General features: G+C 41.4%; 1 protein-coding gene across 1 annotated transcript in view; it reads left to right on the top strand.

The window, feature by feature from the left end:
* The window catches only part of LOC132378119 (chemokine-like protein TAFA-1), a 591,379-nt gene that overhangs the window by 476,113 nt on the left and 98,710 nt on the right, over nucleotides 1-16,556 (top strand). The window lies entirely within an intron of this gene.

Raw genomic sequence — 16,556 nt, forward strand, 5'->3', positions numbered from 1 at the left:
TTTCTCTATCTCCTCCTCAACTCCAGTTCCTGGCCTTCTCCACGTAATCTTTGATGCCATGTCCAAACAAGAATCTATCAATCTCCACCTTAAATACACCCAAAGACCTGGCCTCCACTCCTGCATATGTCCACAAATTCCACAAATTCACCACCCTTTGGCTAAAGAATTTTCTCCGCATCTCTGTTTTGAAAGGGCGCTCCTCTATCCTGAGGCTATGCCCTCCTGTCCTAGACTCTCTCACCATGGGAAACAACCTTTGAAAGGTTTCAATGTGATCACCCCTCATCTTTCTGAATTCCAGCGAATGCAGACCCAGAGCCATCAAAAGTTCCTTGTATGGTCACCCTTTCATTCCTGTAATCATCCTTGTGAACCTCAACTGGACCCTCTCCAAGGCCAACACATCTTTTCTAAGATGAGGGGCCCAAATCTGTTCACAATACTCAAGGTGAGGCCTCACCAGTGCCTTATGAAGCCTCAGCATCACATCCTTGTTCTTGTATTCTATACCTCTTGAAATGAATGCTAACATGGCATTTGCCTTCCTCACCACCAACTCAACCTGCAAATTAACCTTCAGGGTGTTCTGCACAAGGATTCTCAAGTCCCTCTGCATCTCAGATTCCTGGATTTTCTCCCCATTTAGAAAATAGTGGGCACCTTTATTTCTACTACCAAAGTGCATGACCATGCATTTTCCAACATCGTATTTCATTTGCCACTTTCTTGCCCATTTTCCTAATCTGTCTAACTCCTTCTGCATCCTGCCTGTTTCCTCAACACTACCAGCCTCTCCACCAGTCTTCATATCATCTGCAAACTTGGCAATAAAGCCATCTATCCCATTATCTAAATCATTGGGATACAGCATAAAAAGAAGCGATACCAACACCAACCCCTGCAGAGCACCACTAGTCACTGGCAGCCAACCAGTAAAAGATCCTTTAGTCCCACTCATTGCCTCCTATCAATCAGCCAATGCTCTAACCATGTTAGTAACTTTCCTGTAATACCATGGGCTCTTAACTTGGTAAGCAGCCTCATATGTGACCCCTTGTCAAAGACCTTCTGAAAGTCTAAATATGCAACATCCACTGCATCCCCCTTATCTATCTTACTTGTAATCTCCTCAAAGAATTCCAACAGGTTCATCAGGCAGGATTTTCCCTGAAGGAAATAATGCTGACTTTGTACTATTTTGTCCTGTGTCAACAAGTACTCCATCACCTTTTCCTTAACAATTGACTCCAACATCTTCCCAACCACTGAGGTCAGGCTAACTGGTCTATAACTTCCTTTCTGCTGCCTTCCTCCTTTCATAAAGAATAGAGTAACATTTGCAATTTTCCAGTCCTCTGGCACCATGCCAGAGTCGAATGATTTTTGAAAGATCATTTCTAATGCCACCACAATCTCTAACACTACCTCTAACACTACCTCTAAGGTATGGTTCCTCTGGTCTGGGTGACTTGTGTACCTTTAGATCTTTCAGCTTTTTGAGCACCTTCTCTCTGCACCCATTTCTCTTCCTTCACACACTACAACATCAGGCATACTGTTGGTGTCAAAAGTGCAATGTGCAATTTATAGTAATTTATAACAAATAGTATGTACAACAGGATGGTCAATATAACATAGAAATACAATTGCATCTTCTCTGGGCCGAACTGCCCCACAATCTACTTACCTCTTCTGCCACAGGTATGTCACCCTTTGAAGTGTTTCGTGGCGACCAACCCCCATTGTTCACCATGGAGGGGCAAATGGTGGACGTTCTGTCCTCTTGGGTCCTGGTTTGCCAATGCCAGAATGCTTGGAAGAGGAAATGGGGTGGGGGAGTGGGCAGCCTAGCTGCCAACTGTGCCTACTGCTAAACCACTGTGGCCTGGGCAGTGTGTCTGACTGTCCACCTAACTTCTGCCCCTTTGCTTTGAGTCCCACAAGCTATTGCCCTATTTCTTTGGTCCTTTTAAGGTCACCCATCGCATCAGTCCAGTCACTTAACATTTCCAGCTGCCACCATCTCTCAGGATCACATCAACTTTCCACATGTCCTGCCTCAAGCCCGTTGTCCATGGAACATTCAACGCATCCGAGCCTGCATCCCCAGAACTAAGGATGGTGGAAGGTGGTCCAGCGTACACAGTTGGTCAGTTAATGGAGTCACTTCATCATGGATGGAATGTGTAGTACCCCGTCAACTGCGAAGGTACAGCCCAGAGGAGAGGTCTTGGGTGTCATCCAATTTCATCCTGGTTCCATCACTCATCGAGGGCCCATTCAGATCATTCTGGACTGTTGATTACCAGCTGTAGGATGGGGTCCCTTCAAACTCGCACAGGCAGGCATCTCCTAGTCTCCGCCCAGCTAACAGGAGTCACCTGCTATTCATTTCCAACTCATCACCTGCAGCCTATTTAAACCCAGCTCTAATCCACAGTCCTTTGTTAGTCCTTCAAACCAGCCAGCCCCAAATGATTGCTCCTAGTGTTCAGTTACCTTGTTGGCTTCTTGTGTCAATTATCTGTTTTCTCTTGTTTTGTGACCCCCTCGTGGCTTGCAACTTTGCAGTTTATTAGTAAGATATCGTTGCTAAATCATGTCAGCTATTTTGCTTTTGGGTCAAGCCTCCTCTATGTCTCCTGACAACAAGAGGTAAATTTTGAACCACAGTATATTTAACAGAAAACTGATCAATAATCAATAGGGCAATGGACCTGTATCAGCTGTGTCCCACCTTCACAGGACTTCTGAGGTGCAAGCTATGGAGTAGCAACAAATTAGCAGTGACATCCAATGTCCTCATGTGTAGATACTTGTTAATAGCGTTAGTTACTTTTCTGTAATAAAACCTTATCAAACTGAACAACTACTGTATATAACAGATAAAGTAATGAACACGTTTAAATCTCTCCTGACTACTTCAGAAATAGCTCAGAGAAATCCAAATTATGCTCAGTGAAGATAGCAGTAGGTAGGTTTATAGCTTGCTGCTCTGACAATTCTAGCCTGCTGTCAGAAAAAAAATCAATTCTTTGAATGATTTTCCTTCAGCTGACAGTGTTGTACAAAGGGTATAGGAATTTCACCGAACTGAGAATTAATCATTAATAAAATACATTTCATGAAAATGCTAAGAACATGTCTCTTATTTCACCTGATTATTAATTAATGAAAGACTTAAATAGTTTAGATTTAACCTCCAAAACAAATATGAATTACTGATGTAAGCAGAATATTAATTCATCTCAGCTTGATTGCTACAACTGAACACCAGAATTATGAAACATGTGTGAAATTCAGTCAGTATGTAGGATATGTGAGAGCCACGGTTCCAGGACTTTGCCTAGGAATGAGTGTAAGCATAATCATCATTATATAGAGAGAGATGCATTACTGGCAATACCACTCTGCTCGGATGCCAAATGGGCAAAATTGCATCTCTCACCAGTTATACACCTTAAATGATATGCAGTTTCAATGAAATCAATATCAGGCGGGAAGTACAACTGGCAGCTGATGCAATAGTATCCATTTTCAGCATATGCCCGAAACTAATTTGACATATTGTGTTTTGCTGTAGAATTGTTCTAAAATAATGATGGGAGTAAATATAGAAAGCTTTTCTACTTCTTCAGCTAATCCTTGAACATTGGGCAATCTGCCATTTATTCTCATTTTTTTTATCCTTTTGTTTAATCTTTTCTATTGATTTATTGTTTTTCTTTTTGTTAGCTTATTTTTCAATGTTCCAAATGTGGGAGCACCATCCCCAAGGACTTTCAAGCTGGTGGCTAAGACCACTATCTCAAGGGAAATAGGACAATGTCACGTTGCCAGCCTGCCGCTGATGCTGCTATGAAAGTAAAAATGAAAATCAAATCAATCTTCGCTGAAATGGGTTGTGATTTTGCTCAATGCATTCATTACGAGGTATCAATAAGTATTTATTTTATTTTATTTACTTAGAGACACAGCATGGAAAAGACCCTTCCAGCCTTTCCAACTGCGCTTCCCAACAACACTAGGCTAATCGTGGCACAATTTACAATGAGCAAGTCAGCTGGTACATCTTTGGACTGTGGGAGGAAACCGGTGCACCCGGAGAGAACCCACACATTCTACGAAGAGGATATACAAACTCCTTGCGGAGGAGACCCAGACTGACTCCAAGCTCTGACTCCCAGAGCTGTAGCAGATTCACGCTAACCGCTTAACTACCTGAGCTAAATTATATTGAGATGTTGCATTATTATATAGAAGTAACATCAAATCATTCATTGCAAAGACTGCTCAGATCATCAAACAATTCCTCTTCCATTCCTTTGTTTCACTTTCTAGTTTTTCTCTGCCGTTTTTCCTGAACAACTCTAACGGCATTGGTTTTCTTTGCAGAACGAAGAGGCAGCTGAATGAATACCTATCAGTCAGTCAGTCTGTACCAAGTACTCTATGCACCCAGGAATTTGCAGCAAAAATTCCAGGTAGAATTGTGTCCGCTCCACCAGTGCCTGGGGGCATTGCAGCTCAGAAGTAATTTGGATGCAGACTATTGTGTGTGTTTTGGGATAATTTGAGGTTTCCACAGAAAACCTCAGCAATATAAACTAAATAGTTCAGCAAAGTAAGTGCTTGCTGCCTAACTAATCTATTTAATCTCTCTCCCCAGTGACAATTTACAGCAGCCTGAAAAGTGTGTGTATTTTTAAAGAATGACAGAATAAATTAATTTCCAGTAAAACATAATTTGTACAGAAATGGCCTGGTCTGACATGCATTAATATACATCAACTTGTTATTGTGCATCTTATCTATAGCCACCAGCAGCAGATTATCCAATTCAAATCAGTGCTTGTTTCTCCCTGCAGATGTTGCACCATTTCTATCTGCCCTGCTTCAGCCTTTCCCCTACTATTGAACACCTTGTTACTTTTGGCATTGGCCCAATCATAAGTAGGCCCAATGATACCACAGAGAATCGTGAGTTCTGTCCATCATTAAATGCTTCAAACCAGTATTGATGAATTTATGCAAGAATTAAGATTCTTAGGACACGCACTGACTGGTCCAATATCCCTTTGGCTTCCAGAACTCCATACATCAGTGCAGATGCCTGAAATTTGAAATTTAAAAAAAAAACACAAAATGCTGGAAATATTTAACTTGTCAGGTCATCCTGAAGTACTTATTTAGCTTCTTTTTTCACATAGTAGTTGAATGTTTCCAACACTTTCTGACCTTATTCCATTCTATGGGTCTTGGAGTTGTCATTTACTCTAGAACGAGGTACAGTTTTGAAAAACTCTCATGAGAGATATTGCCTGAATGTTTTAGCTCACTTTCAGCAAAACATTTGGAATGATCAGTAGAGCCTGCTATGAGGCCAGATAATATCCCGTCCAAATAGCCTACTGGGTTCAAGAAGCTGGATTCACCAGCCAGAACAGAGCACAATCTGATCCTCAGAATGCTTAGCTTGTTGCCTGTTCTGTTAATATCATCATCCCGCAGTCTCTCCTGAGTGCCCGAAAATGGATGAATCTGAACTGGTTCTTGCAAGAACGGTGTATGGCAGCCAAAATGAAAAGTGTTGGTTAGACATATTGCACTTAAATGATCAACCGCATATTTGAAGATTATAAAGAAGAACTCTGGCATTAATAATAACCTTAAGGACATCTTTCAGAAAAATAAAGGGCCTGATAAATGTCTTCATTTCAACAGCTGGTAAAGAAAAGTATTTCACCAGAATTGAGCCGCATACAAATTTTTATCTTGCCTGCTGGGCTCCTGGGAAAGTTACAGCTCCACAGAAGCTTTCACTTCTTCACCCCCACCCAAACACACAATTTGTACGTGCCTGCCTATCACTGCTTCAGTTCCTTGCCCATGGCCATTGTGCAAAGCCGCCAAGTCACTGCCGGCAACCTGATGTGTTACATGCTACCACACTGAGCCCAGTCTTCAGGCCCTAACATCTGAGGTTAGCCTCGGGCTTGTTTGTTTATTGCAACCATGGTTTACCAGATGTGATGAGCCTCTCACCCATTAAAATTACAGCAGCCAACTTCAGTTCACTACGAGTTTGGAATATCCGAGCTTGCATAATATTTAAGTCAAACATAAAAAGCCAGGCTTTAAAGAAAGACGAGAAAACTTTGCGTTGTCGCTTGCAGGCACAAGATACTGCAGACATGGAATGTGGAGCACCCCACAAAAAGATGGAGCAACTGACCTGATACATTAATTTCAACCAGCTTTTTATGTGTTGCCTTGTCACTTGTTGCTTGACATCCGATGTAGATCCAATGCTCAACTTGTAACCTGCGGCATCATTCTACAAGATCATGACAAGTATGTTATCTCAGTATCCTCTTTTTCCTGCACCATCACCATACTCTGTGTTTCCTTTCATACTCAGAACACAATCAATGACTGAGTCTCAGCAGTCCTCTGGGCATTCACCATCTTCCGAATGAAGAAATTTCTCTTCATTCTAGTCCTAAATAACATTCCATTGATTTTGATTCTGTACACTCCAGTTCCAAATTCCTCAGCTAGGAGAATATGCTCACCACCTCTAGTTTGTCAGCGTATCATGAATTTTGTACATTTCACTAAAGTCAATAATCATTCATTAAAGCTCTAGAGAATATAGGCCTCATCTACTCAATCTCTATTTGTGGCAAATCCATCATCCCAGGAACCAGTCAGGTGAATCATCATTGAAGACTGGTCACTTATTTAAGAAATGTGAAGCTCTCACATCCTACATTTTAAAATTGTGAAGACTATGCACAGCATAATGTCAGCCAGTGTGCAGCATTGATTTGATGCCAGCACCGCCAAACAGGGCATTATGATGCAATGTGCAAGAGTCATCTAATTCACAGGGAAAATCTGAATTGTTAAATTCACATGGAAAATCTGGCAATTTGGAAGTGATCTCCTTCACCATTCATGCTATTTACACAGTTATCTGTAAACTGGTTGCTGATTTACAAGGTGTTGTTTGAGTAAGCTACTGCTAGGTGGTTGTAGAACTGATTATAGTCTGTGAAGTCCACGTGGGATGATCTGTCAAAATCATGGACTGTAGGGATGTTCACTAATGATTGCACAATGTTTGCTGCTCCTCAGATAGTGAGGATCCCAGCTCTAGTTTTCCTAAATTATGTTCTGCATTGGGTGGAGTCATAGAAGGCTGAGGTTCAAGAGGAGAAAGGAATTGATGGCTTTGGAGGTTGACCTGAAACAACGAGAATCAGGTTTAATAGCACTGGCATATGTTGTGAAATTTGTTAACTTAGAGGCAGCAGTACAAAGCAGTACATAATAATATAGGAAAAAATAAATAAGTAACTCAATTACAGTATATATGTGTGTGTGTGTGTGTGTGTGTGTATTAAATAGTTAACCCAAAAATAGTACAAAAACAGAAATAATAAAATTGAGGTAGTGTTCATGGGTTCATATCCAGTTAGAAATCAGATGGAAGATTGGAAAAAGCTGTTCCTGAATTACTGAGTAGGTGCCTTCAGGCTTCTGTACCTCCTTCCTGATGGTAGCAATGAGAAGAGGGCATGTCCTGGGTGATGGGGTCCTTAATGTTGGATGCAGCCTTTCTGAGACACCGCTCCTTGAAGATATCTTGGATACTACAGAGGCTAGTACCCAAGGTGAAGCTGACTAATTTTTTAATGTTCTGTAGTTTCTTTAGGTCCTGTGCAGTAGCTCCACAACCACCCCCCCCCCCATAACAGATAGTGATGCAACCTGTCAGAACGCTCTCCATGCTTCATCTGTAGAAGTTTTTGAGTGTTGTAGGTGAAATCTCCTCAAACTCCTAATGAAATATAGCTACCGTCTTGCCTTTTTTATAGCTGCATTGATATGTTGGTACTGGGTTAGGTCCTCGGAGATCCTGATACTTAGGAACTTGAAATTGCTCAACTCCTGATCCCTCTATGAGGATTGGTCTGTGATCCCTCATCCTATTCTTTCTGAAGTCCTCAATCAGCTATTTGGTCTTATCAATACTGAGTGCAAGGTTGTTGCTGTGACACCGTTCAACTAGCTGGTATATCTTGTTCCTGTACACCCTCTCGTTACCATCTGAAACTCTGCCAACAATGGTTGTACAATCAGCAAGTCTATAGATGCCATTTCAGCAATGCCTTGCCACACATGTACGGGTACAGAGAGAGTAGAGCAATGTGTTAAGCACACACCCCTGAGGTGCGCCAGTGTTGATTGTCAGCAAGGCGGAGTTATGAATGCCAATCCAGACAGATTATGGTCATCTGGTTAAGAAGTCCAGGATCCAATTGCAGAGGAAGGTACAGAGACCCAGGTTCCGTGACTTATTGATCAGGACTGTGGGAATGATGGTGTTAAACATTGAGCTATAGTCAATGAGCAGCATCCTGACATGGCTGTTTATATTGTCCAGGTGGTCTAAATCTGTGAGAAGAACCATTGAAGTTGAATCTTCAAACACATTTCCCTCCTCTTTGACAGTGAACTTAACTGTCTTACATAGAGCACTGGCTGAGTGACAGCTGAGAGGCAAGAGAATGGTGTTACTTTCAGAGAGATTGGGTGATTCATGCCCCCAAGGAGCTATTGTCGTTCTCCCAGGTTAGTAATTCAACCTCTGAGTAATCCACTGCAGGATAGGATTAACACTCTCAATTTTGTTGTTTTCTGGTAGCCAGATGCACAACAACAGTCTGATCTTGTAGGGCAGCAAGCTGAGTGCCCATTGCAATGTAAAATATCGGATGCCTTATAGTTGTACAATATATACAGTTACCATTTGACACCGATTGATGGTAAGCTTTGCAAATGTTGTAAAAGGGTTGGCTACTATTTCCATGGAAACCAAAGGCCCTTGATTTCAATTGTGCTTTCTAGCAGGCCTGCAAATGCATTGAACATTTTATTGTTCTCACTTATTTGCCTTCTCCTCTCAGCTGCTCTGTTGAAGTCCCATGTAGCAGTCACTCTGCTACGTCTGTAGGTCACCTTCCTAGGGGCTCACTCTTTGGAGATTCTGCTCTAACTTAAACTCAACAATATATGGTGTCTGTGTCCAAACTGGCTGCTGTGACTTCCAGCACCAGGTACCTTCTCCTGTAGGCAGAACAAGCCAGCTTCAGTTGGCGTCTGCCCCTTGTGATCTTTGAACCCTGCAGTAATGCAACAGGTGTGGTGAACTACATATACCTGTCTGGACACGCCCCCCGGTGACTGCTCCTGTGGCTCCTCCCACAGACCCCGGTATAAAGGCGATTGGAGCCATACACCCTTCCTCAGTCTCCAGGATGTTGTGTGATGGTCACTTGCTGCTTGTGCTTTCTTCCAGCCAATAAAAGCCTACCTTAACCCACGTCTCAGAGTTATTGCTGGTGCATCAACAGGGTAATCCGCAGCACAGGAGTGTCGGACGTCTGGTCAATAATATGATAACAATATGCAGAGTGCACTAATTTCTATTGTGACTTTCATTGAATTGAACAAGCACAGGTCAATCATACATCACAATCCCAGTGCACATTTTCCAGAATATCCAATTTAGTGGCTGAGCATCATAAATGTGTCATCACAGACTTCTCTCTATGCACATACTATTAAAAATGAATCACGCAAAATTTCAAGGTTAAAATGTCTATTTTTCAGACTATCTCCATTTCTCTCCTTAATAGGAATTTCCATTCCTGCGAAGACTTTTTTTCTGAAGGAAATTTATTTTCTGAATAGTGTTAACTTTGTTTTATGTAGTATAAAACCAGTAGCAAGTCAGAATCTCTTGGAAACTATTCTCCTGTGGTAATTCAAACTACTTAATGTGAAGGCTTGATAATAGAGATGTCCAGGTTAATTTCCAATTTTGACAAATATAACACCCTACAGCATCTGTTCTTTCTATCCAGTATAAATCATCATTGACGTGCAATGGACACATGGAAAATGTATTCATTCAATGATAATAACCTGGTTAAAGACAAATCTGTAGAGGCTAGATCTATAAGGCCATTCGGATTATGGCTTTCAATTTAAAAACAAATTGTTAAAACCAGCCCTGAACATCATTTGATTTGTTGTAATATGCATTAGTTAGAAAGGTAAGAAAATTGTGTGCCCAAAATAATTGGGAAATAAGCAGTCTAAAGGCAAGGTGAAGTATCAGTAGGAAATAACTGATTTGTAACTGAGTTCACATTGCCATCGAGAGTAAAGCTTACATCCTTCCATGAAATAACATTCTTTTTAATTCTAACGTTCATTTTAATCTCAAGCTGCATAACATACAAGAATAAAATAAGTCAATCCAAAACAATATGAAGCAATGGTTTATTTTGTGATGTGTTTCAGTCTTGCCCTTTAACAACAAGTACAGAATTCCCAATTTCCATCCAACCTGCCTGGCCTGACAGGACATCTTAGGGTCAGACAATCAATTTGCACTCAGTTTGATTTTAATGGCAGGTGTCAGTGTTTATTGGAATTTCAATCTAGGTCTGTTCAATTCTCATTAACCAATTTAGTTTAAAATTGGGACTGACTAGTTCTAATCAATATTATATTTTGGGGATGGTAGATAATCATTTTGTCCTTGATCAGCCAAAACAGAGAGTTTGTGATGAATTCATTATAAAGTGTTGAAGGAAGGGAGAAAGAAACTGGGCTCTAGTCCACTGGAAGAGTGTGGACTGAAATCAAATCAAATATACTCACATCCAATAATGTCAGTAATTCTGAATCCAATAATTGTACCAAACAATTCCACAAAAAGCCAAGATGCAGTGTGAACAAGAGCTCCAGCTAGTACTGGTGCGTAACAGGTCCAGGGACACAGGTCCACAGTCGCTCTCTGTGTGGAGCCTGCAAGCTCTCCCAATGATCATCTGATTGTTTGGTGACTGTATGTTGCCTCTTGGTGTAGGTGGCAAAGTCGTGGAAAAGGGAAGTCAGCGGGTATGTGTAACAGACTAAGCTCAGAGGCAAAGAGGAATGGGATGAAGAAGAATAGTTCCGGGGGAATGGGACTGATAGACTTGCTCCCCTCAGAGCTGCACAGACCAGGGAGGCTGAATGGCCTCCTTCTTCTATCATAATCAGTATGTTAATATATGAATCTTTTAAAAGCCTAATCAGTTATTAGGATTGCCAGAAGGCATTTGTTAAAATGCTACATAAGAGGCTAGTGCACGTGTTATATCTTCATGGCATTGTGGGAAATGTGTCAACATGGATTAACAACATTACCAAATAAAAGGCAAAGTGCCAGAATAAATGACTTCATCTCAGACTGGAAAGAGTACCCAAGGGGTCAGTCTTGGCCCTTAGTTATTTTCAAGCTTTATTAATAATTTGGTGTCAAGGCAAAGTGGAAACTTCATAAACTGCAGATGACATGAAAGTAGGTTGGGTAATATACTATGCTGAGGGTATTTGCATTCTGTAACAGGATAAAGATGGATTGAGCAAGTGGGTGAAAACTAGGCAATGTAGTAAAGTGTGAAGCCGTGTACTTTGTGGGAGGAATCAAAACACTCACTTATCTAGATGAGGGAAGTTGCAAATAGACAATAGACAATAGGTGCAGAAGTAGACCATTTGGCCCCTCCAGTCTGCACCGCCATTCTGAGATCATGGCTGATCATTCACTATCAATACCCAGTCCCTGCCTTGTCCCCATATCCCTTGATTCCCCTATCCATCAGATATCTATCCAGCTCCTTCTTGAAAGCATCCAGAGAATTGGCCTCCACCGTCTTCCGAGGCAGTGCATTCCACACCTCCACAACTCTCTGGGAGAAGAAGTTCTTCCTCAACTCTGTTTTAAATAACTGACCTCTTATTCTCAATCCATGTCCTCTGGTACTGGACTCTCCCAACATCTGGAACATATTTCCTGCCTCAATCCTATCAAATCCTTTAATTATCTTAAACGTTTCAATCAGATCCCCTCTCAATCTCCTCAGTTCCAGCGTGTACAAGCCCAATCTCTCCAATCTCTCTGCGTAAGACAGCCCTGCCATCCCAGGAATCAACCTAGTGAATCTACGCTGCACTTCCTCAATTGCCAGAATGTCCTTCCTTAAACCTGGAGACCAAAACTGTACACAATATTCCAGGTGTGGTCTCACCAGGGCCCTGTACAAATGCAAAAGAACATCCTTGCTCTTGTATTCAATTCCCCTTGTAACAAAGGCCAACATTACATTTGCCCTCTTCACTGCCTGTTGCACTTGCTCATTCACCTTCATTGACTGGTGAACTAGGACTCCTAGGTCTCTTTGCATTTCTCCCTTACCTAACTCGACACCGTTCAGACAATACTCTGCCCTCTTGTTCCTGCTTCCAAAGTGGATAACTTCACATTTATTCACATTGAATGACATCTGCCAAGTATCTGCCCACTCACTCAGCCTATCCAAGTCTCCCTGTATACTCCTAACGTCCTCTTCGCATGTCACACTGCCACCCAGTTTAGTATCGTCAGCAAACTTGCTGATATAGTTTTCAATGCCCTCATCTAAATCATTGACATAAATTGTAAAGAGCTGTGGTCCCAATACAGAGCCCTGTGGTACCCCACTAGTCACCTCCAGCCAGTCTGAGAAACACCCATTCACTGCTACCCTTTGCTTTCTATCTGCCAACCAGTTTTCTATCCATGTTGAAACCCTGCCCCCAATGCCATGAGCTTTGATTTTACTCACCAATCTCCTATGTGGCACCTTATCGAATGCCTTCTGAAAATCTAGGTACACAACATCTACTGGCTTACCCTCGTCTAACATCCTTGTTACACCCTCAAAAAACTCCAACAGATTAGTCAAGTATGATTTGCCCTTGGTAAATCCATGCTGGCTCGGCCTAATCCTATTTCTGCCATCTAGATGTGCCACTATTTCGTCCTTAATAATGGACTCAAGCATCTTCCCCACGACTGACGTTAGGCTAACAGGGCGATAGTTCTCTGTTTTCTCCTTCCCTCCCTTCTTGAAAAGTGGGACAACATTAGCCACTCTCCAATCTTCAGGAACTGATCCTGAATCTAAGGAACATTGGAAAATGATTACCAATGCATCCGCAATTTCCTGAGCCACCTCTTTTAGAACCCTCGGATGCAGACCATCTGGACCCGGGGATTTATTAGCCTTCAGTCCTACCAGTCTACTCATCACAGTTTCTTTCCTAATGTCAATCTATCTCAATTCCTCTGATATCTTATGACCCTGGCCCATCCATACATCTGGGAGATTGCTTGTGTCCTCCCTGGTGAAGACAGATCTAAAGTATGCATTAAATTCTGTTGCCATTTCCGTCCGTATTGCTTTTTTAGTTAAGATCTGCTGTTCCTTAAAACTTTCCCAATCATCTGTATTCCCACTCATCTTAGCCCTGTCATACTTCTTTTTCTTTAATGCTATACAATCTCTGACTTCCTTTGTCAACCACTGTGGCCCCTTCCCCCTCTTTGTAGTACAAAGGACCTGGGTGTCCTTGTACATTGAATTGACTTTATTTCTTGCATCCTTCACACACATGAGGAGTAAGAATCTTTACATTACGTCTCAGTCTAAATGTGCAATGTGCATTCATAGTAATTTATAATAATTCATAATAAATAGAGCAGTCAATGTAACATAGAATACAGTGCACTCAAATCAGCGTGAGTTAATCAGTCTGATGGCCTGGTGGAAGAAGCTGTCCCGGAGCCTGTTGGTCCTGGCTTTTATACTGTGGTACCATTTCCCGGATGGTAGCAGCTGGAATAGTTTGTGGATGGGGTGACTTGGGTCCACAATGATCCTACATGATATAAGAAGTTATCAGGCAGGTGTAGCAAATAGTTAGGAGAGAAAATGGGTGTATTAGCCTTTATTGCTAGGCAGTTACAGTTTATAATTAGAGAAGATTTATTTCAATCATAGATGGTATTTATGAAGCAGCTCCTGGAGATCTGTGTACAGAATTGGACTCCTTATTTACGAAAGGATATACCAGCATTGGAGGCAGATCAGGAGAGATTCACAAGGCTAATTCCTGGTACAAGACAGCAGTCATATCATGAATGGCTAAATAAGTTTAATATTCAAAATTTGAGGGCAGCACAACAAAGCAGATGTTGAGAAGTTCTATCTGGAGAGCCTTGAGCTAATGGATATAGGGTTAGTCTTTTAAAACTGTGGTGTATTCAGACATTTTTCACACAAAGATTAGTCATTCTTTGGAATTCTCTTTCTGAGGGGATCGTGGAAATTGATAACCACAGGTACAGAAAGATGAGGTAGGTAAGCTTTGTGAAAGATTCAGTAGTTGAGCACCATATGGAAATGGCATAAGGCTGTGTTGGCACTCTGGGACAAATCAGACATGATGATATTGAATGGTGGGGCAGGCTTGAGAGACTGGATGGCCTACTCCTGTTCCTGTTGACTTCTGTGCATTGCACGTAAATGGGAATGAAAAAATGCAAATATTTGTCAAGTAAATTCAGTTAAAGAATACCCTTTGACCTTTCCAGAACGGTTCATCACATTTTTTATACAACAGATACCCATGACATCATTTTAATATCGTGTGAAGACAACATCAGTGTTAATTCTTTAATAATATACTTATATACTATTAGTTTGTGAAAGAAATAGCATTTATTGTCATGTAAACTCCAGCAATGGATACTTTGGAAGCATGATCACGTTTGTTATGTGTGAAACCAATTTGCAAACGGCAAGCTCCTACAAACAATTTTAATGAAGATCACATCATTTGATTTTTAGAAATATTATTTGGTTGAGAAATTGAATTGAATTGTATTGACTTTATTTCTTACACCCTTCATATACACGAGAAGTAAAAATCTTTACGTTACATCTCTGTCTGAATGTGCAATGTACAGATTACTTGTAATAAATAGTATGTACAGTAAGATATAAAACAGAACAGTCAATATAACATAGAAATACTAATGTATCAGCATGAATTAATCAGTCTGATGGCCTGGTGGAAAATGTTGTCCCTGATTTTTATGCTACGGTACTGTTTCCCAGATGATGGCAGCTGGAACAGATTGTAGTTGGGGTGATTCGGATCTCCAATGATGTTTTGGGCCCTTTTTACACACCTGTGTTTGTAAATGTCCTGAATTGTGGGAAGTTCACATCCACAGATGCGCTGGGCTGTCCGCACCACTCTCTACAGTGTCCTGCAATTGAGAGAAGTACAGTTCCCATACCAGGTAGTGATGAAGCCAGTCAGGATGCTCTCAATCATGCCCCTGCAGAAAGTCCTTTGGATCTGGGGAGTCATGCCAAACGTCTTCAACCACACTGTAAATTAGTCAGGATATTGATTGACCCTATATGCAACATTACCCTATCATGCAGTCAGGATCCTTTGAGCCACTGCTGACATATGCCCACAAGTACAGACATGGGGATTCAAATAAACCCTCTCTTGCTAATTAGCTAGTGTGACTAGCTGAATTAAGCATTCAGTTATGGAAAATGCTTGGATTCATAATTTTTGGAAATTTGTGTGAAGGTCCATGAGTACCTTAAAGATAGGGTCAGATCAGTTCCTCCTCATCTCCATCCAAAATCTACTTCTCCCCCTCCCTCAATCTTGAGGCTATGTCCCCTCATTTATTCTCACCTTCTGTGGAAACAACTTTCCTGCCTCTCTCTTATCTATCCCTTGCATAATTTTATATGTTTCTGTAAGATCTCTTCTCATTATTCTGAATTCCAGCGAGTAGTCCCAGGCAACTCAATCTCTGCTCATAGTCTAACCCCCTCATCTCTGGAATCAACCTGATGATCCTCCTCTTCACCACTACCAAAGTCAGTATATCCTTCCTCAAGTAAGGAGACCAGAACTCCACACAGTACCCCAGATATAACCCCACCAGTACCCTGTACAGTTGCAGCATAACCTCCCTGTTCTTAAATTCAGTCCCTCTAGCAATGAAGGCCAACATCCCATTTGCATTCTTGATAGCTTCAAGTGTTTTCCCAACCTCAGATGTTAAACTAACTGGTTTATAGTTACCTGCCTTTTTGCCTACATCCTTTTTTGAATATTGGCGTGATATCAGGCTTCTTCCAATCCATCAAGACCTGCCCAGAATCCAGAGAATTTTAGCAAATTATCATCAAAGCCTCTACTATAACCTCTGCCATTTCTTTCAGTACCCTGGGATGCATTCCGTCAGAGAACTTGTCTATTTTTCGGCCCATGCTCAGCACTACCTCTTTAGTGATAGCCATTGTATCGAGGTCCTCACCTCCCATCGCACCCATATCACCTCAGTATGGCATGGTAGATGTGTCCTCCACTATGAAGACTGATACAAAATTGTCTTTCAAGTGATCTGCCAATTCCTCGTTACCTATTATCAATTCCCCCTTTTTCTCCTCCAAGGGACCTTTGTTCACTTTAGCCACCCTTTTCCACTTTAATAATTATAAACACTTTTACTATCAATTTTTATATTTTGTGCTAGTTCATTTTCATAATCTACCTCCCATTCCTTT

This window comes from Hypanus sabinus, chromosome 19, assembly GCF_030144855.1.
Source record: "Hypanus sabinus isolate sHypSab1 chromosome 19, sHypSab1.hap1, whole genome shotgun sequence".
Lineage (NCBI taxonomy): Eukaryota > Metazoa > Chordata > Chondrichthyes > Myliobatiformes > Dasyatidae > Hypanus > Hypanus sabinus.